At 53.8% G+C, this 21,360-nt stretch overlaps 1 protein-coding gene across 4 annotated transcripts in view; it reads left to right on the top strand.

Annotated features, from left to right (window-relative positions):
* Positions 1-21,360, top strand: part of ULK4 (unc-51 like kinase 4) — a 303,339-nt gene that overhangs the window by 277,646 nt on the left and 4,333 nt on the right. The window lies entirely within an intron of this gene.

Genomic DNA, 21,360 nt, shown 5'->3' with positions numbered 1-21,360 from the left:
TCTTTTTATTAACAGAAACACTGAAATAGATTATCCATCAGGAGACCCAAAAGCCAATTTTTAAAAGCATTTCAGTAGCTTTCTGATTTGAGTTTATCTATTTACCTGCAAGCCAAATATAATTTTGCATCTGTCGCATTTGAAGCTGAGTGTCACTTGCTGTACATGGTGTGTGATGCCATTTAGGTGTCCGATTCTTCCACTTACTAGTCAGAACCACGTGACAGGTGCCGCATCCTCAGGAGAGCCGGACGCTCTTTCTCTGCCGTAAACCCACAGGCAGAGTGCTGCCAGGCCTGATGCCGAGCGAGGACGTGCTGATTCGCGTCAGGCCTCTGACCCCAACGTGTGGGCGTTGCGTGGCCGGGAGAGCGTCACTCATTTCCTTCGTCCCCGGAATACTGGTATCTGTCTCTTCCACAGCATGACAGTGCACCGGCCCCACCGAGACCGAGACCGCTCGGCAGCCTCCCAGTCCTGAGAGAGGCGGTGCCGGGGAAGGCCGTTTGCTTCGGGAAGCAGCTGTATAGTCCATCAGAAAGCACCTTGGGGTTTAGAGAAGACAAATCAGTTCTTCGTAGGGATTTTTCCTTGGCTTCCATCGACCTCAATGGCTTTTAATCTGAGAAACTTTTAAAAAGTGCTAGGCCCTTGTTCCCAATGATTCTGACTTGCTGGCCCTGGAGGGGCCTGGAAATCTCTATTCTAAAGGTGTAGAGGTGATTGTGATGTGTAGCCAGGGTGAGACCCATTGGCATGTTCTGAGGAAGAAAGGCCTCTGCGTAGGAAAAGCTGTGCTATTAGACCTTAGGCTGTGCTCACTTTCCGTTTCCCAGCATGATTCCCCTCCCTCCCCCCCTGCTTCAGGTCTCCCTGAACCCCTCCCGGCACAAGCCCAGTAGTCACTAGTACTACGTCAAAGCTGAAAAGGGCTCATTGAGGAATGGAAACCAGGTGAAGATGACAGAAACCTAGAAGAGACACAACGTAACCTAAAGAGTGAGAGCAGAGGCTTTGAGCCAGACTGAGGGTTCACATCCCCAGTCCTCTACTTTCCACTTGGGCAGCAGTTACTTTGTCTCTGCCTAGGTTTCCCCATCTGTCACATGGAGGTTATTTAGGTTACAAGTGCTGTAGGGGCAAATGAGTTGATACATATAAAGTGCTGGGTGTGTAGTAAATCTTTAATACACTTCGTTGTCATTGTCACACGCCATCCTCTGTCATAACCTGGAGCAGAGACCTTCCCACATAGTGGACAAGTGGAGGGTCAGGGCCTGGTGTGTGGCGCTGGGCTCCTGCCCCACACACCTGAGCTCTCAGTGCCCCCTGTTCAGCGAGGAGGGGGTGGACGAATGCGCCCCGGCATTCCGCCTGCTCCGTGCACCGTGGGCACCGCCGCCACCGACAGCCTGCGGGGCCCGCAGGGGCCTCTCGGACTCTCATCCTTGTGACAGTGTGCCTCAGCCTTGGCCTGTCGCCAGTGTAAAATGTTTGTGTCCCGGCCCTGAAATCACATTCGACTCACCTTGTGTTCTGTGGGTGTTTTCACTAATGCGACATCTCTGAGGAACGGTGCTCCCGTGTTTATTATTATTGGTGGTGGGTGTCGGGTCCGGGCAATTGCAAAATGTAACTAAGAATTGAGAGGATAGAGTCGCCGGTGGGAGTTTCGTTGTGTATTCGGGTCACTGGGGGGCAGCACCCCTCCCTCGAGAAGTGGAGACAGCTGACGCTGGGCTCTTAAGTGGTCAGTGCTGCTGCTGCAGCGACAGGACCATTTCTGGTTTGTGGACTCCAACTGCCATAACAACAGCAATAACAGAACCATCGAAATAGGTTAACTAAAAGTTTTTAAACGTGTGGGAGCCGCAGCTCTAACAGAAAAGGGTAGACAGCCTCAGGAGGTGGCCGGCGGCTTCTGGTGACTCCCCGCCCCCCACCGCCACCTTGCGCTGTGACCCTGACAACACGGAGCCCCCTCGACCCCCACAGAGCACTCGGAGCTGCGGGTCCCTGACTCACAGGAAGTGCCTGCTCTGCTGCAAACCAGAACATGGGGGACCCGATTTTCCGTCTTTGACCTTCACAGCCTTTCAGGGCTCGTTTGGAAATTGTGGCTCTTCAAAGGATTACCGGGAGGAAGGCTTCTTTTCTAAGCACAGCCTCCAGGCAGGTCCGTGAATGGGCTTGGTAAGTTTTCGGCCGAGGATCCACTGGAGTTCAGGAACCGAAGGTCCCTCGAAGCACTCTGAGGGCCGTGGGTTAGTCGCCAGCCGATCGCCAAGTCTGGTTTGAGCAGGAAGTGTGGTACATCGCACAGAGGAGAACGCGGAGGCCTGGGAGGCCCTGCTGCTCTGCCCACTCCTCCTCCTCCTCCTCGAGTTGCCCCCTCCTCACGGAAGCTGCTTGCTCCCACGGCCGCAGGGTGTGGACAGCACCTGCAGACATCATAGGGAGACAGACCCTCCAAAGCTCCTAGGTCTCAGAGAAGGGAACCTTTCCCGGAGGCCCCCGCAGACTTCCCCTGAAGTCTCATCGTCCCGATTCAGGTCAGCACCGTAGCTGGGGACCCACCTAGCAGGATTCGCTCAGGCCAGTCGGAAGTGACCCCCGGTGCTCCTGGGGGCCCGGCTCCCCTGGGGAGGAGGGGGCGTGCCTGGACACGGGGCCCCTGTAGGGAGGGCAGTGTGGGAGATGGCCCCTTTGGCAGTCACAGCGCTGGCCACTGCCTGCTGTGCTTCACAGTTCTCGTGGAGGGTTACTTGGAGTTGCGTTTCCCCACAAAACTGCACATGAAGCCTAACCAGACGCAAACTGGACTGCAGCGTGATTCCCACCTGCGTGGGAGAAGTCGGTTTTCGCTTGAGGTCGTTCACACCCACCCCGGACTCCGGCAGCCTGATAGCGCCGTTGAAGACCTTGAACCCACTCACATCACGCGGTCACAGGCTCAAGATCCAAAAGAAGTTCCAACCTGCTTGACGAAAACAAGCCTCGTTGCCCCTGTCCTCACATGTCCCGACATGTGGCCCTGGTGAATAGGAAGAGTCACTGCACCAAACTCTGAACAAACACGACTTTGGCCTCCGAGCAGCGCCTTCCAGGGTGACTCTGGTTTGTATACTTGGACTCCGGTGAATGTCGCCATCATCCTAGGAGAGTTTGAGGCTCTGACAGCGAGGACATGGTTGAGAGAAAAACCTGCCTCCGCAAGCCCCAAATCTCTAGCTAGAAACATCAGCTCTGTCTTTGAAGAGTTCTCAACCCCCCGAGGGGCCAAAGGAAAATCTGAAGCGCGTCCTTCATCGGTCATTGCCCTGTGTCTCGTTCTTTGCAGAGAGAAATTACACAACCAAATTTCACCCCACGGGGGCCCCATTTGATCTTATTTTGTTTCTGAATTTTGGACCAAGAAAAATCAACACAGAGATAAGCATCGTGTTCCATCCCCCGCCGAAACCCACATCCCAGGGGCAGAAAACAGGAAGCTGGGTTGTTTTCTGTCCTCCACCATTTCAGGTCGGGAGCCAGCAGGAAATTGTATCCCTCTCTCTGCCTCTCAGTCCTGGTTCCCTGCTTCCCCCGAGTGCAACACGAACGACTTCTCTCCTCCTGCTTGTGAGAAGAAACCAGTCCCTAAGCCCTTCACTCACTCAGCCTTGCTCAGCACCCTGGCCTGGTCTGCTGGGTGACGCCGCTGGCCGCTGCTCTTGTCCTGCCCTTTGTGTCCCCCCGGCCCCTGCCCCCGGGTTCCATCCCCACCCTGACCTTGCCATTGACCTTCAAGATTTTGACAGGCTTCTGCCATGAGCTCCTAGAGTCACTGCCAGGACCTTTGACTGTTGGGGAGTGCTGGCCTGGAACTTGCACGGCTTCCGTGTTGGCCCCTCTGCCACCTTCAGTGCGTGATTGGCATGGACAGGGCATGACAAGATGAATGCTGCCTCCAAGAAAGACGCCCCTGAGCCGCCAGCCCTCGGGGCCCTGGAGGAGCACACGTGAGTGATGACGGGGCCAACTCTGCAGCGTGGTTTGACCTCTGCCCCTGGATATCCGTCAGCCCTAGGGTGGAGGCCTTGCCGAGGGCCTGAGGGCCAGAGACTGGGAGGCTGGCTGTGCTGGGAGAAGAGGGCCCTGAGCCTGAGTAGAGGAAGGTGCCCTGCAGTTTCCACAGGAAGCCTAGCCCCGAGTCTGTGTCCCTGGACACTCGGAGCATAAGCTTGGGGCCTTGGGGCCTTGCTGGGCACCAGCCTCCCTTCCACCTTGGCCATGGCTGCGACTGCAGCCTGAGGTGCTGCCTGGCTCGGGGGCTTTTCTTTCTACTTTCACCATGTGCCCTGCCTCCTCCTGAAGGGCCAGACTTGGGGCCACACCCAGGGGGACCCTCTGCTGGTTGTCACAGCCTCGGCCTCCCAGCTGCCCTCACCCATCCCTTGTCTCTCTTCCCCCTGCCCTCGCGGCAGGAGGGTGGTCTCTGAGTCTGCGGTCGAGCAACCTCGTGTGGCCGCCAGGTCCGCTTAGCGCCAAATCCAGGCTCAGGAACTTGACTCTCTGGCCCACGTAAGCTGCTTAGGAGCCTCACTCATCCCCTCTGCAACACAGCATGTGTGTGCGCGCGCGCACACACACACACACACACAGCCCACCTCTGGGGCCTACTGCAGGGATTCAAGAAGATACCACGTGAAAGACCTTCTCAAACAGTACGCACCGATCCATTTTCTTTTCAAAGGAAATGGTTACGTATCAATTTCTGAAGATACAGAGTCTGTCCCTCAGCCCGCCCATCAGAACGAGGTCCCAGAAAAGATCTTCTGTGGCTAGATGTCAGCAGAATGAGGTCAGCTGTAAAGCAGTCTCAGGCATGTTCAGATCTCAATCGGTAAGAAGAATATGGAATCAATGGGCAGCGCTCTCGCATCCGGTCCTGCCCTCCGGCCACCAGTTCTCTCTGGAGGCAGCAGTGTCGTCATCGTGGCGGGCGTCACTCCCAGAAGATGTGGGCTCTCCCCTCCCCCTCCCGGGAGTGGCAGCTACTGCACCCTCCCCGCCCGTCCGTCGCACTTCCTCCTCAGCTGTTTCGTCCTGGCCCAGCAGATAGGCAGAGACGGGATGTTTGCGGGCGTGTTCGTTTGCAGTTCACTTCCCGTGAGCGAGGTAAGGCACAGGTTCCCTTCTAAAAGCCCTGTGAGCCTTTCCTGTGAACTGTCTTTTCACAGGTGGTGCCTTTTTCCGAGTGACCGTACCCACTGACTTGTAGGGGCTCTTTACTAGGGGAACGAGCCCTTCGGGGTGTTCTGCCGCCACGATTTTTCCAGTTGACCGTTCACCTTTTGATTCTGTTCATCTTGGTTGTTTCCACGCAGACTTGGATTTTATGGAGTTACATTTCTGACAGATACTTTGGGAAGAAAGAAGGACGACCAAGAGCTGTTCAAAGAGCTGTGCCTTTATTCTCTTCCTGCGGCCTGTCACCAGCCCCCACCTCCGCCACGCCAGGCGGAGGGTGTGAGGACGGGGCTGTCCCTGGGGCGGTCCACAGAAGCAGCGCCGTTCCAGCACTCTGGCTCTTGGGACGGAGCACGGACCCCGATGCGGTCTGATGTGAAAGGTCCGCCCCGGAGTGCAGACGTGAAGGTCCAGGCAACCAGAACATGGGGGGCTCCTCGGGGCTCTGGAAAGGAGTCTCCCGTTTACCTGGGGTTGGGCCAAGGGCACCACACCTGTTCTGCACTTACCGTCATCAGACAACCATAGGGGAATGAAAGAACGAACCCACTCAGTGACTTGAAACCCATGCCCTTGGTCAGCCACTGGGACGGACGCTCGCCGTTCTCGGGCACCCCTTCTGGAGCTCATTTTCTCCCCCGAGGTGATAGGCCAGCCTTGACGGGTCAACGGTAGTCTCCTCCGTTACACGTTTTATGCAATCCTGAAACTCCACTGTAGAACCCTGAAATGGGGCTGGGACGCGGGCTCATTCTCGACTCCTTCTGCATTGCTGTCCTTCCTTACAGCAGCCATGGTGAAGCCCATGTCCACTGGGGCGGCTCATTACCACCCGCTCTTCCTGGGGGCCGAGGGAGCAGCAGTTGGCCAGGCTGGTCGGAGGGCATGGCAGAGCCGCACACTCCCTGGGCAGTTGGTGGCACCCGCACCTGGACGCTGCAGGTGCCAGGAAGGATTCTGAGCTGCCCGTCAGCAGCTGGGCTGTTCTCTCATGAACGTCCAAGCTTCTGACGGCTGCGCCGACTTGTCCGGACTGGTAGCCCAGAGGTTCGCTCTGACTGCTTCCCCGCCCTTTCTCTCTCCACCCTGTGGCCATTCTCTTAAAGCCGGATTCTAATCTTTCTTTGAAAAGAGTATTTCTTCAGAGAAATGTTTTCTCCCTCTGCGAGGCACTCCTGTAGCAAGAGAAGATGAACAAGAGGCTTTGATCTCGTAGGCCTCTTTTTTAAGTTTGATCTTTTGATCTAGTGTTTTGTTTCTGTGTACTTAATGGTTTGCTCCCAAATCACCTAAATATCAGGTCAAATAAGACAAATACTTTCAAAAGCAAAGCCCCTACCCATGCGCTACTGCAACCGCTCACGAAGGGCTATTACATTGTTCTTTGCAACTGGCAAACTGCTCCAGGCTGCAGGAGGTGAAGAGGAGCACTTCCCAGGTCTCCTTCGTAATGGCGGGTCACCGACCTGAGGATCCCCAAAGCCCAAACACAAATGACACGTCAGTGACCGCTGCGTCATGTCCCTGCCCTGATGTTCGTTACAGGAGGTAACAGATAAGTTGCTTCTTCCAAGCACCACGGGCTGCTCAGGAGGGCCTGCGTCTTTCTGGTGAGGTTGTGGGCTGACCTGGTCCCTCATCCTCACCCTGTTGGAGTGCGGGCCTCTGAGCCAGGGCGTGGGCAGCGGTGCTCCCACACAGCGTCGCTCACGGGCAGAGCGCTGCACCGGGTTCCGGGTTGGGTGCCCACAGAGGAGGCCTGTTTCCCCCTCACCCTTCTCCTTCTTTGCCGCCACGCAGAGAGAAGTCTTGGCCCCTGAGGCCGTGAGTTAGAGAGCACAGGGAACTCCAGCGAGCCTGGAGTGTGTCCGGTGGGGGCCCAGCCCCACGGGATGCCATTGGCCGCCCGCTGAGGTTTCAGAACGCGCAGTGACCATGGGGAATCGAGCCCACCAACATTTCATTCTGCTTCACTGTGGTCCTAGTCATGGATTCAAGGCCAAGGCCTGTAATTAATCTGGCTGTGTCTGTGCCAAAATATCCTTACTCATAAGAATTTAAGATTCTGTGGTTACCACCCATCTTTAAATCCATGAGTCAGTCCCCAGGCCTTTTTTTTTTTTTTTTTAAGATAATTAATCTATGCTTTTTGAAGAGAACCACCACCACTGTGACCGAGCATCGGTATACTGTTGGCTGTCCGCGTTGCTGTGCAGCCTTAAAATATATTACTCATTAACGCGTGTGCACAAAGAAAAAGCAAAAGGGAAGAAAGACTAGACCTATTCCGGGCATCCAGCAATAGAGCAACGGTTAGATAAGTTTTGGATGCGTGAGCCTTACAGATTAAATACATGAGGTTTCCACTGCGGGGCCAGGCAGGGCGCACAGCCTTACCTGGCTGCTGACACAGAACAGACAGACAAAATATACTGTGTTTGGCTTTCAAGACGCAGGCTGTCAGGCCGTGGGGGGCAGTGGTCCTGACAGAGTGTAGGGAACGAGGCGAATGCTGCGACTGGCCCAGCTTGCTGCCTCGGGAGCTTGCGGGCCACCGCATGTGGAAGGCGACCTGAGACGGAGCCCAGAAGGTCCCCTGAGTTGAGCAGACAGAGCTGAGAGTCCAGGGAGGTGGCCCCGGTTCATGGGACACAGTACCCGAGAGCACTGTGCGGACCGGAGAGGACTGGGCTGGGAGGGCAGGACCCCTGCAGACCTGCAGACGGTCCCCACTGAGGATTCAGCAGAGCTCTCTTGGTGCATGTGTGTGAGGCTGGGGACAGAACCATCCAAAGGGATGAAAGCCACAGAGGCCAGTGCTCACCCAGGGCCAGGAACAGTGCCTGTCCGCCCCAGCCGGATGATTCAGAGGCGTGGGTGTGGACGATGCACGGACAGGTCTCTCACCTGGGAAGTGGGCAATGTCAGCCATAGACAGAGCAGCGCCCCAGGCTCACCCAACACATCAAAAAATAAGGCCCAAAAGGATCAAAATGTTTCTAGTAATTCAACTGTGTCCACCCCCCCAAAAAAAAAATCAAGAATGTTTATAGAAGTACAAAAATAATAAGCAACAAGGCAAATCTCATAAAATCGGGCATCAGAGATCGCAAAGTATGCAAAGAGGTAGAAAAACACAGTCCACTGGAACCAATCCGGAGCTGACACAGCTGTCGAATCAGCAGGCAGGGATGGTTAGCGTAGCTGCATTCCATGTGCTTAAAAAGTTTAGCAGAGATGAGAATATATTTTAAAAACCAAACAGAAGAACTGGAGATGAAAACTACGATGTCTGCAATGAAAGCTGTGTGGGTAGGATTAACATCAGAGGGAAACTAGTGGGCTTGGACAGTTTTAGACGCTATCCAAGATTAAACACAGGACGGACGTGCAAAGTGTCTAGCACATCGCTCGGCTTTTGGATAACTTCACGTGGCCCAGAACATGTGTAATCAGAATCCTGTGGGGGAGGCAGCAAAAGTACTTGAAGAAATAATGGTGAAAATTTTTCTGAGTGTTGAGAACTGTAAACCCATACGACCAATACGCCCCCTGAACCCCAAGCACAGGAAACATGAAGGAAACTGAACGAAGGCACATTACAATTAAAGGGCTCAAAACCAGGGGCAAAGGAAAAAATCTCTAAAGCAGCCGGGGACGAAGAAACAGCACGCAGAGAGGAACACAGAGAAGGCTGCCAACACAGCAGGTTTCTCTTTAGAAACAGTGAAGGAGGCAAGGCAGTGAGGCAGCATCCTGAAAGTCCTGGAAGGAAAAACTGTTAGCTTAGAATTCTAGATCCAGCTTAAAATTGTCTTCAGAATTGAAGGAAGAAAGGACATTTTTCAGACACACGAAAGCTGGAGGAATTCAGTATCAGCAGACCCCCCTCTCCAGGAAGCCCCGCAGAAGGAAGGAAGAGGGACCACACTAAAATCGGTACTACCCAAGGAGGGAAGACCCCCAGAAGCCACAGCGACGTCCCCACCACAAGTGCATGAGGGAGCTCATCGCAGCTTTCGTTCCAGCAGCACGGAGCTGGAAAGAACCCAGGGGTCAGTCAGGCAGTGACCGGGTGAACCACCTGGTACCCCTGGACGGCGGCGGTCCATTTGGCAGTGAAAAGGACTGAATGTTGATACATGCTGCACCATGGATGAGTCTCCATGTAACTATGGTGAGTGAAAGAAGCTAGGCAAGCAGAACATATACCGCAGGATTCCATTTATATAAAGTTTTGTGAAACGTAACAGAGTGACAGAAAGCAGATCCGTGGTCACCTGGGGGTGGGGGGTGGGGAGAGGAAGGGAGGGGTTACGTGCGAACGGGCCTAGGGAACTCGGGGTGGCGGGTTTGTTTTCCATTTAGACTGTGGTGGTGGTTCACAGGCGTAGGTGCAGTTTAGCAGCTTGTCCGGCTTTGGTCTGTGCAGCTGATCTTGTCAGTTAAGCCTCAGTAAGGCTGGTGGAAGTTAACATAGGGCGGAAGGAAGGTGAGTATGTAGAAAAAGTACATAAAAACTTTGGAAAGCAGTTTTATAGGACATGATACAGGCGGTTAAAAAGAAATAATTTAGAAAGATAGTTACATTTAGAACAAAAAGAGTTACTGCAATAATTTTTACCAGCTGTTTTAATAATGCAAAAATGGATAACTAGGAGACTGAAAATGCACTGTGTTCTCAGACTTTGTCATTTTATGGATCTGAGTTTCAACTGCTGTGTTTAAGGTTTTCAGTAACTTTCTCAGACGTGTAAGCTTTCTGTGCCGCAGTTCTCTTCCTGTGCAAGTGGGCACGTTAGCGAGGGCTTAACCCTTAAAAACTTCCACGAGCAAACTCACGTCTCAGCGTTGAGCAGAACCCGGCTGCAGTGAGGGCTCCGCGCCGTTGGCTCCTACCTGGACGGCTGCCATCTGCCCGTGGCCTCAGGACTACCTGGGTCCAAGAACAGGAGGCTGAAGGTTGATCTTTGTTCCTGACAAGAGGGCAGAACAAGTCCTTGTGTCTGGGGCCCAGCAGGGCAGGGGCCTAGTGGCCTCAGTCAGGGGCCTGCTCCAAGGCTTCGGACCCTCGCAGATGGAGTAGGATGGGTGAAGTGAGCGTCCAGCCTGGCCCTCAGACGCTCTCTCAGTCGGGTGTTGTGTCCTCTCCCGTCTGACGGAGCCTCATCCTCGCTTCTCCCCTCTGAGCTCTGGGCTGCCTGCTTGAGCCGGTGGTTTGTGCTGTGTATTCAGGGTCACTTTGCACAGTCCGGACTTGAGGCCCTTCATCTTTCTCAGCGTCACTTGAGGGTTGAGTTCAACAGTCCTGAGTCCCTCGAACTCAACCCTCAGTTCCTTCCGGCCAACCCCGGAAGGCCTTGACCAGCCACTTTGCATCTTGTGGTGGCGGCTTCCTCATCTAGCGAATGGGTAGCGACGGGATCGGCATTGCTCTGAGGTCAACGGGCACGACGGAGGGAAAGGGCACTTCACTCCGGCGGCTGTAAATTTTGGCCCCAAAGTCATGTGAAGTCACAGGGTTGAGCCACATAGAATTTCTACCTTTTTCCCATCCACCACCTTCCCCCTTCAGGGTAAGCGAGCCTGTCTGAGGTAAGTTTTGAAAAGCTTTAAACTCCCCCCACCACACACACACACAGTCACTCACACACACATCTGCCCCCTGGGGTGGGTGGCAAGAAGGCTGACGGTCCCCACCTAGGTGTCCCTTTAGCATGGCTTCTGCTCCGCGCAGGTCGACGCTGGAGTGGAGTGGATTTAAGGGAAGAAAGGGGGGGAGGAGTCGAGTCCTCCTTCCTCCCCTCAAGTGAAATCCTCTTCCCAGTGTGCTCACCTTTCTGCCTCTGTTCAGAGGGTACGTTCGCCTACACGCCAGGGTTCGTGGAGCAAGTTGTCCATATTCCCTACCTCATCTCAAAGCGCTGGAGGCTCTGCCTCGTGGATAATGCCCTTGGGCTCCCAAGAGGCTTGACCTTGCGCCACCAGCCAGTAAGGAACATGTGGGGAAACAGTAGTGCAGCCTGTTTGTGCCAAGCCGCCCGCTCCTGAAATCCCCGCTTGGTGCTTGCCTCTGTCGGGAGGGACAGAGCTCTGGCACCTGGACCCTGTGGGGCCCTCTCTGTGTCCCTCTCTGCTCTACAAAGAAGTATGGGCAGAGTCTGCAGCCAACCGGAGGCATTTCTAGAGGCTCCGCCTACCAGCAGAGACTGGCTTGGACCAAAGCTCCAGCATCCCTATTAAAGTGCCCAGAAGGCGACTTGAGCCGTTGCTGTGTGGTGGTCACAACTCCCTTGACCTTAACCCCTGTCCTGTCACCAGCACTGGCCACTCTGTCCCCTTCCCTGCCTCCCCTCCATGGAGTCTGCACAGGGACAAGGGGCAGAGGCCTTGAGGGAGGCTGGCCAGCTCAGCCTGCCAACGCCTTCCATGGAGGACTGCCTGGGCTCTTCAATGTGGCCAGAAGCCTCTGAGACCTTGCTCCAGGTAATTCCATCCCCGGGCCCCCTTGACACTCGTCCAGGGAGTGGTTACCTGTGCGTTAGCCTCTGCCCGGCTCTCGTGGGCCGTTAGGTTCAGCTCAGAGCCAGGAATGGTGGGCTCAGCAGACTTCTCCTGGCAGCGCCTCCCGCCCACCCCCTACACACATTCCTCGTCACCACCCAGCGCTGCATAACAGGTGTTTCGGGGGTAGCTGCCAACCCACCTGCCTCTCTGAGGTGAAAAGCCAGGCACGTCATGGATCCCCCTCCTCCTTCTGTGGTCTGGCCTGGGGGAGGGGAGGGCAGCGTCTCAGTGTGGGATCAAGTCCCTCGACAGAAACCATAGCCACCATGGGAATCTGCGGGCGGCCAGCTGTCACTCTGGGGCCTGAATGTGACTAAGGTTCCTGATGGCTTTGATCACATGAACCGAATGTGCTTTAATTCCCTCTCCGTCTCATCTCCCCCAGTGCTATCAGTGTGGGGACGTGGCAGCCACCCTTCCCTGTCAGGAGAGCCCGGAGCGTGAGGGTGGGGCTGGGGGAAGCGCCAAGCAGAGCCGCAGTGGCAGACTTATCCCTGCGTCTCCATGGCCTGGGTCACGACTCTGCCCATGTCCCTGTGTCTGACACAGGCCCAGGAGCCTCAGGGGACAGGAGCTTCTTGGAGGCTGGCCTGAGTCCCTGGAGGTGTGCATTTCTCATGGCGGGAGCTCAGACTTGACACCCCCCACTGCACAACCCCCTACAGCATCCAGCACGTAGTAGGTGCGTTCCTAGCCCCTGTCTTCTCCACCACGGAATCACACCCGCTGGTGTTTGTGGGACCCTCCACTGTTGCGGAACGAGCTTCTCGCGTGTAGCCTCCTGGGTGTCAGTGTGACCCGTTTTCTGCCGCTAGACGGGGGGCCTCGGGGTGGGTTGGGGGGTGACCTCCTGCTCACATGGGTTTGAAGCTCAGGACGTGCCTGTGCTCCTGCCACCGTGCTCCACGTGCCTTTATGTTTCGTGTTTTTGCTTCACGTGATCTTCGAGTGTTTCCCTGGTTGTCCTTATTTCCGGTGGCTGAGTCACAGTGGAGTAGTTCAGTGGCCAGCAGGGTCCTCACTGGGTCGAGGGTGGCCTTGAGGAAGGAAGGGGCCGTGGGGCTGGTTTGGCTCATTGACCAGAAATCGCTCCACCTTCCTCCCTCCCCCTCCCCCCTTCTGGAATGGAAAGTTCAGAGACAGGGCTGGAAATAAGCACTGATGTCTACTTCTTTCCACCTTGAAGCTCCACCATAGCACAACGCACGCACCGCCCCCCCCCCCCAAAGTGAGCGATTCCGTGCCAGGCAGGCACCTCAGACAGTATCCTAGGGATGGCTGAGACCGGCGTGGGTCATGTCTGCACACACTTCCTCACTAGCCAGAGCCCACGCCCCACACCTGCCAGTTCACACTGCGGTGAGCTACTACCTTGACCATTTCCCTGGTGGGGAAGGGCTCTGGCCTCCTGGGGCCCTGCCGCGGAACCCTGTTGTCTCACATCGGCCTTTCCAAGCGCTCCGGGCGGGTCCTCTGGGGGAGATAGTGTGGCCTGATCCTCGGTGTTCCCAGAACTTTCTTTGGCCCAACCTCTGGTTTGTTCTTATATCCACAGGAAGTCCACAGTCATAATTCTCTGCCAATTAAAACTGGTTTTTTCCTCACTTATTTGGACCTGGCTGTTGCAGTTAGTTGGATCCAGCCTGAAAGATTTCCCAAACCAGCGATACCATATTCAGCATTCGAGACTTGCTGGACTTAATGGCCAGAAACCAACGTAATTAGGAGCAGTTTCTAAGCAGTAAGGGGATTTTTACTGCCTCTCAGAGAGCCGAGAGGATTGGCCAGCCTAAAATGAAGGCAGATATGGATAATTTTCTTCTGGAAAATAACCATGTCCTGTGGGGTGAGAAAAGGAAAACATCCCCGTGCCCAGTAGGTCGCGTGTACGGCCTCTGGCCTTGTGAGGCGCCCAGAGGCACGGGCGGGAGCTGGGGTAGGGGAGGGGTGGTCAGGCCAGGCTGAGGAGCACACAGACCCCAGGAGGGGGCGAGTGACAGAGGAGGGTCCTTCCCCACTGGGCTGTTCTCACTAAAGTCAGGGCACCTGTCCCATCCGATCGTTCGAACATTCACTCGCCACCCAAGTTCCTTTGCCTGCTGCTTTGCCAAGCCCAGAAATGAGCGTGCGCCACCCTGGTGGCCCCAGCTCAGGGCTGCTGTGGGAAACTGCAGGCTGAGCCCTCCGTCGGGACCTGGGCTCCTAGAAGCTGGCGCTGGCCCCCACCCTGCCCCGCCATGGCAGAACCTCAGCCTCCTCACTGCTCGCAGGAGGTGTCCCTGTGCTCCCACAGCCAGACCCTGTGCCTGTCATTTTGGCCATCTCCTGCCCTGTCCTTTTCAGCTTGAGGAGTCACCCCATTCGGATGCCAGCCCTTCCCCTGGGCCTCAGAACTGCTGGGGTCTCACAGCGATTAAAGCTAAACTGGGTGCCCTGACTGGTGTGACTCAGTGGGTCAGGTGTCATCCCCCACAGTGCAAAGTCGCCAGTTCGAATCCTGGTCAGGGCACGTGCCTGGTTTGTGGGTTCGATCCCCAGATGGGGTGCGTGCAAGAGGTAATAAATTGATGTTTCCCTCCCTCTCTTTCTCCCTCTCTTCCCCTGTCTCTTAGAAGAAATGCATAAAATCTTTAAAGCTAAACTGGGCTCCATCATGGGCCACCCGGACCCAAAGATGATGATGCTTCTTACGCCCCAGTCCCATTCAGGGCATTCAGTGTAGTATCTCTGTCCCCTCCAGAGAACCCGCAATCCTGGGGATCTGGGCCAAGTCTAGGGGAGCCAGGCTTTGTGCCTGGGCCTGTCTCGTCTGCAAGACCCCACCTCTTCCCTTGTGGGGCGCCCCAGTGTAGGTTCCCACTGGAGCCCCCTCCCTGCTCGCTGGTCAGCAGATCTGCTGAAGGGAATCCTGAGGGATATCTGTAGGTCTCTTTTAGATTAGCTCCCACTGCCAGCCCTGGTCAGAGAGGCCTCACTTGATTTTGTCGAGGAGCCTGAAGTTTCTAAACGGACTCCAGGAGAGGCACAGGTGCCGCGAGGCGGCCAAAGGCTATGGGGGAGAATTACTCCATTCTGCCCGGCGCACTGGGCAGCCCACGGAAGACGTGCTGAGCACGCGGGCCTGGGTGCAGGGCAGCAGTGCTGTGACAGCCTTGCTTTAATCTGACCGTGAAAGGTGAGACTGTGGCAGCAGTTCCAGACCTTTCTGGAGGGACCCAGAATGAGCAGCACCAGGTAGAAAGGAGGGGAGATGGGGCACTGCCAGATTCCATCCCGGTGTCTGGTGAAGAGGGGACGGCATGTCTCGATGTGCAACTGGCAGAGACAGCTTTGAAGTGACGGCAAGTCCTCAGCTAAGAGAAGACAAAGTAGACATTAAGAGAACAAAATAAAGGGGCTGGGTGGATAGGTTTATTTTTGAAATCGAAACTCTCTGAAGTAGAGTTGTCATAGTTACCGGCTTGTTTTTACTTGTGTTCATGAGATCTGAAGGCCGAGGAATTAAAATAATCCACCCCCCCCATCCCCCATGTGCGTGTCTGCGCTAACGAGCACCTGGGCAGCACTCACCTCTGCGAGCGTCGCCCCCCACCCCCGGCCCGGCCCTTCCTCCTCTCGGGGCTGCCTGGGCCTGTCCAGAGGAGCTCGTGACCAGAAAGCTGGAATTACCTTGGCTTCCCTGGCCACACACACTGAGGATCACCGTGATAGACACGTCTGCCGTGGCACGCCCATAAACGAGGCCTGCCCATGCCTGACTCGGGTGCAGCCACCTTGCTCTCCATCCCCCCAACCATTTCTAAATAGAGAAGCTGTCGCTGGAGCGTTTTACGAGCTTCTCGAGGGTGCTGCCGTGACTCACTCTACGAGCAGGCATTCACGATGTACCATGATGACAGACAGCGAGAGTGCTCTCTGATTTACACACTTTTAAGACCTTGGATTAGGTGTGTAGACAGGCACCTGGCTTTGCCCCTCAGTGACCACTTTGCCCCAGGCCGGCCCACCGTCAGGTCTGTTCCCGCAGCCTCAACTGCAAATGGAACAGGCCGGCCGGCGTCAGCGTGCTGCCGTCGCCGGGACGTGAGACACTCCTGGTGAGGGTTTGCGTGCGGGAGGCTGGAGTCCAGAAGAAGCCATCCCGAACTCGGTCCCACAGGGGATGTGTGCAAAGCCACCGCCTGACAATTCCTGTGCCTGGTGGGACATTCGACGAACAGTCCTACAGGACGCTTTCGGCACTGTGGCTCTACCCGGTGGTCCGCGTTGAAGTGACCGCGGCAGAAAGAAGGCTGAGTCAAGTGACGTGTTTACCCAAAGGACATTAGCAGCCTTTCTAGATCCTCAGTTACATGGAAATGGAGGGACTATCTTTCTGAGTTGATCTTAACGCCAAGCTCCAATTCCCGACTTTTAATTCATTCTCCCCAGAAAGCCCCCATGTTTGGAAGGGCTTCCGTCTACCAGGCGAACTGTGCGCATCTAGGACTGTCCATGGTTTGGTTTTGATGGATTTTAGCAGCGTGGCTCCCCGTCAGGGCTGTTAGCAGCAGCACCAGATCACGCCTGGCAGCCCCCATTCAGGAGACGGGGCTCCAGCGTAAAGCAGAGACGGGTGAGGCAGGCAGGACTGTTGGCAGGGAGTGGACACCTGCCGTTTGAAATTGTGAAATAATGAAACCCGTTCTCGGATTCCAGGACCCTCCGCTGCTGTACCTTATTGCAGAGTAAATTGAGCTGGCTCATCTTGGCTGATGGGAATTAATGGACGGCTAGTGCGGAGACCAGTAACCGCGGGACGAGGTGGTGTGTTTGCACCTCCGCCTGTCCCCCTGGAGTTATTTCTCTTCTGCAGCAGTCACTGCTGCTGTGCCGCCACTGCCCAATCACGGCCGCAAGTTCTCCCCTGGCCGCTGAGCCGTGAATTCCGTGTCTCGGTGAATGTGCCGCTTTTACGCCCCCCTCGTTCCGATGGCAAGATTTCTCTGCGGGTGTCCATGTGCGTAAAACATTCTCTGTTTAAGTAGCCCAAATGAGAAGCCAGAGGGATGACTTTGGAGCAGGATCCACCATCAGTCTTGTGAGAAAGTTTAAATAGAAGGTCGAAGGCCACGTTGTCTGGTGGATACAGTGGAGTGTTTCTGAAAGAAGGCTGGAGGCCTGTCAGAAGGCTGAACTCGGGGGGCAAGGAGAAATGCGCGCCCGAGGGCCATTCATTTCGAAGCCACTTCCCATCCAAATACTGCACACTCGACTACCTACAGAAAACCGGTGCCCAAGGACAAACTAATTTAGCGAGGTAAATTAAAACTCTTACCTTTTCAAAATTACCCAGATTAGCTTTTCTCGTACCTCCTCCTAAAAATCAAGTCAGACCTGTAGACCGAGTGATGCGTGAGCGCTTTCCTTACCGGTTTCCCATGTCCCCGTGGGAGGGCACCAGTGCCCCCCCCACCCCGGCCCCCCGTTTTCTCAGCGATCACGAGCGGAGCTGCTGTGGACACAGGTTTTTATGGGGACGTTTTAGTTTTCTGTTCACTGAGGCAAGCACCTAAGAGTGTAATTGCCGGGCCGTAGGGTGAGGTCACGATTCACGTCAGGAGGAATTGCCAAACTGTCCTCCCACGCGCAGTGCTGAGTCTGCATTCCACCGGCGGCCGTTGGGACTTCCTGCGTCCCGGCCCGCGTGGGTCCGTGGGTCTGACGAGTGTCAGCCTTCCCGACACTGCGCAGTGGTGTTGCCACAGCTCCACCTTGCAGTTCCCTGAGGACCATCGGTGCCGAGTGTGCTTTCGTGTGCTCATGTGCCACCCTCAGACTATTCAGATGTTCCGCCTACTTAAAAATTTCGCTTGGGCACTCTCTCGTTGGGCTTTAAGAGTCCCTTATCTGTTCTGGATAAAAGTGCTTTATCAGACATGTAATTTGCAAATATTTTCTTCTAGTCTGTGGCTTATTTTATTCTCTTACAAGTATTTTTTAAAGATTTTCTTTATTTTTAGAGCGAGGGGAAGGGAGGGAGACAGAGAGGGAGAGAAGCGTCGATGTGTAAGAGAAACATTGATCAGTTGCCCCTCACGTGCGCCCCACCCGGGGTCCGAGTGTGCAACACAGGCATGTGCCCTGACCGGGAATCGAACCAGCGACCTTCCACTTTGTGGGACGACTCTCAGCCAACTAAGTCATGCCGGTCACAGCAAAATAAAATATTTTTTAAAACAAGTATCGCACCGTAATTACAGATTTGTCTAATCCTCACTTTGGTTGCTATTGGGATTTAAAAATACGTAAATACTTTTCACAATCTACTTATAATCAATATTGTACCACTTTAAGTGTCATATAGAAACCTTACCCCTATAGGCTCCTTTGTGTATGTTTGCGTTTCTTAAATACACAATCGTGTCTGTGCATCAGCATGCCATCAGACACCATGTGTTTTCCTTTCCTGTCCCAGGTGTTTTATACACCCATCTGCATATATCAGAGCTCATCGGACATTGTATGTTTCGCTTTCCTGCCAGCAAGCTTCATCCTGAGGAAAGAGGGTATTCTGTTACATTTACCCAGATGCTTGCCGTTTCTGCTACTCTTCCTTCATGTCTAATGTTCCTCCTGGTTTTCTTTCCTTTCTCTCTGAAGAACTTCCTTCAGTGATTCTTTTAGGCCACTTCTGCCTCTATTAGTTTTCCTTCAGATGAGAATGTCTTTATTTTACCTTAATTTCTGAATATTTTTGCTAGATATAGGATTCTAGTTCGATAATGCTTTTCTTTTAGCACTTTAAAAATGTTCTGTCACTTCCTTCTGACCTCAGTGTGATGAGAAATCCGTCGTGACGCAACTCTTTGTTCCTCAATAAGAAACGCATCGTTTTCTTTCTGCCTGCTTTCAAGATTCTTTGTCTTCAGCAAGTTCGATTATGAAGTGTTTGAGGGTGGACTCTTTGGGTATCTGGTTTGAAATTTTCTCAGCTTCTCGAATCTATAGGTTTATATCTCGCATCACACTTGGAATGGCGTTAGCTACGATTTCCTCAAATACCTTTTCATTCGTTTGTGCTGTTCTCTCATTCTGGAACCTCCATGGCAAAACCTTCTGTCACTGTCCCGTGGGTCCCTGCGGCTCCGTCCGTCTGTGCCTTCGATTTTCTTCTCCTCTGTTGCTCAGATTGGATCACTTCTGTCGACCTGTCTTCAGGTTCACTGCCTCTTTTCACTCTGCTGATCAGTCCATTCAGTCTGGCTTTTAAAACCTTTTTGGTTATTTTTATTTCTAAACTTTTCAGGTGGGCCCTGGCCAGATGGCTCAGTCAGTTGGAGCATTGTCCTGTACGCCAAAGGTTTGTGGGTTCGAGTCCCAGGCAGGGTGCATGTCTAGGTTGTGAGTTCCATCCCCGGGCGGAGCGTGCGTGGGACGTGGGGAATGGCAACAGATTGATGGTTCTCTCTCACCCACTGTTTCTTTCTCTCCCTAAAGTCAATTTTTAAAAACCTTTAAAATTTTTCATTTGGGCCCTGCCTGGTGTGACTCAGTGGGTCGGGCATCGTCTCGCAAACCAAAAGATCACCGGTTCAATTCCCGGTCAGGGCACATGGCTGGGTTGCGGGCTAGGTCCCCAGCTGGGACGTGCAAGAGGCAACCGACCGACATTTATCTCGCACATCAGTGTTTCTCTCCTCCTTTCTCCCTCCCGTCCCCTCTCTCTAAAAAATAAAAAAATCTTTAAAATAAATAAAAATTTTCATTTGGCTCTTTATGTCTTCTAATTTTTACATTCTATTTTATTTTACTATTTCATTCTACTTTCATACTTTTCTATTTTAACATTTGTTTCATAAGTGTTCCATTCTATTTTAATACTTATTTTAAGCGTTAATGATTGCTTGTTTTAGCATTTTTATAACACTTTAAAATCTTTGTCAGGTAATTCCAACATCTGTGTCATTTTCTTATGTATTGTCTTTTCTCGAGTGAGCCTTGGTGGTTGTGTGCCCAGCCTTTCGGACCTTATCCAATTTGAAAGCACTACATCATGAGACACTGTGTCTTGTTGAAACCCCGCGGGGAATATTGTTGCTTCCATTTCGGCGGTTGGCGAGGTCCGGGCTGCAGCTTGGAATTGTATTTCATGCCAGGTCAGATGGGAAGCGTCCGCGGTGCTGTTGGGACCTGCTTTGTCCGTCCGTCCCCCGGGGGTCCGTCTGGGATCAGAGCAGAGGTTCGTCGGCTCCAGGCTCTGAGCTTCAGGAGTGCTGCTTGGGTTCGTTCCACGTGAGCACAGGTTAGGGGCGAGCCCGGGAGTTCACGAACAGTTTTATGGGGTTGCTTTCTCAAGCTCTTCCCGATTCATTGTCTTCCCAATCCTTCCTGGTTCCCCGGATCTCCCGTTTTCTGTCTGGCCGTAAACTGCTTGTTTCCACAACTGTCGTGTCTGGGCCCAACACTGGGAGAACAGAGAGGAAAAGAGTTCGGGCTGCAGCCTCCTTTTGCTGGATGCTGTCGCGGCTGTCATCACGGCCACCTGGGGCAGAGAGAACTGAGGGGAAGGAAGGGAAGTACCTGAGGGGGTTCCTCTGTTCTCTCTGAGCTTTTTGGAGTTTCCTTTCCCATCCCTCACGCCCGGCTTCACTGGGAGGTCTCTCTGCTGCCCCACGGTACTCTCACGTCCGGGGTTTGGATTTCTTGGGTTCAGCTGGGCTATCCCGGAAGGAGAGAAGTGGTAAATTCACCACCTTGATGGTGGGGCTTTGAAATCAGTGTCCTTCTCGGGCTGCTTGCTACGTGCCGTGCTGTGTGTTCTGTCCAGGTGTTGTGGTTGCGTTCAGAGGCAGAGAAGGGGGGACATGTATCTTCTCATGCTTACCCAGAACTAGAGCCTCCGATTGATATTTAAATTGTTTACTTTCTAATTAACTCCTCTTTATATGCCGGAAAACAGTTGGTGTTAGTAAGAGTTCTGTTAAAAAGAGTTCTGGCCAAATCACATAGTTTTCAATCAATTCCTTTGACTTCCTCTGTGCCCTCATTTATGTCAGTTTCACAGGATGCTGTTTTGGCCCCTTCCTTTGATCACATAATTCTCACTCTCTTTTCTATTTGCACCTTCTAACTAGCCTTGGGAGTGAACGTCGTCTTATTGTTTCTTTGCAACCTGTAGGGTGATGTTTTTGGAGCACAGCCTCTAGTAGGGCCAGTCGGGGAGGCGGTCTGGCTGTAGCTCCATGGACCTGTACGAGGCACAGTTTTGAGCAAAAGCAGGTGGGAATCCTCAGTGAAGAGCCCTTCCATACAAGGTTGTGCTTACGTCAGATGTAATTCAGCTGAAGCTGACATTTTAAAACGGCAGTCTTTTAAACTCAGTTGGATGTGATTTCAGAACAAATTTACATGCAGCTCTTTTAAGATGCAGGTCTTTGCAGAAAGCTCACCTGATGCAGGCGAGCTGGAAGTGGGCCGTGAGGGGCACATTCATTCAGTTTATGCAGAAGTTTAACTGCCCCTGTGACCTTCCTGTCACTGTCATTAAGCTTTCAGCCTCTTGAGAGCTGGGGAGTGGAT

Source organism: Desmodus rotundus, chromosome 8, assembly GCF_022682495.2.
Source record: "Desmodus rotundus isolate HL8 chromosome 8, HLdesRot8A.1, whole genome shotgun sequence".
Classification (NCBI taxonomy): domain Eukaryota; kingdom Metazoa; phylum Chordata; class Mammalia; order Chiroptera; family Phyllostomidae; genus Desmodus; species Desmodus rotundus.
Note: the sequence above shows the minus strand (reverse complement) of the source record. Positions and strands in the feature narration are given on the sequence as shown.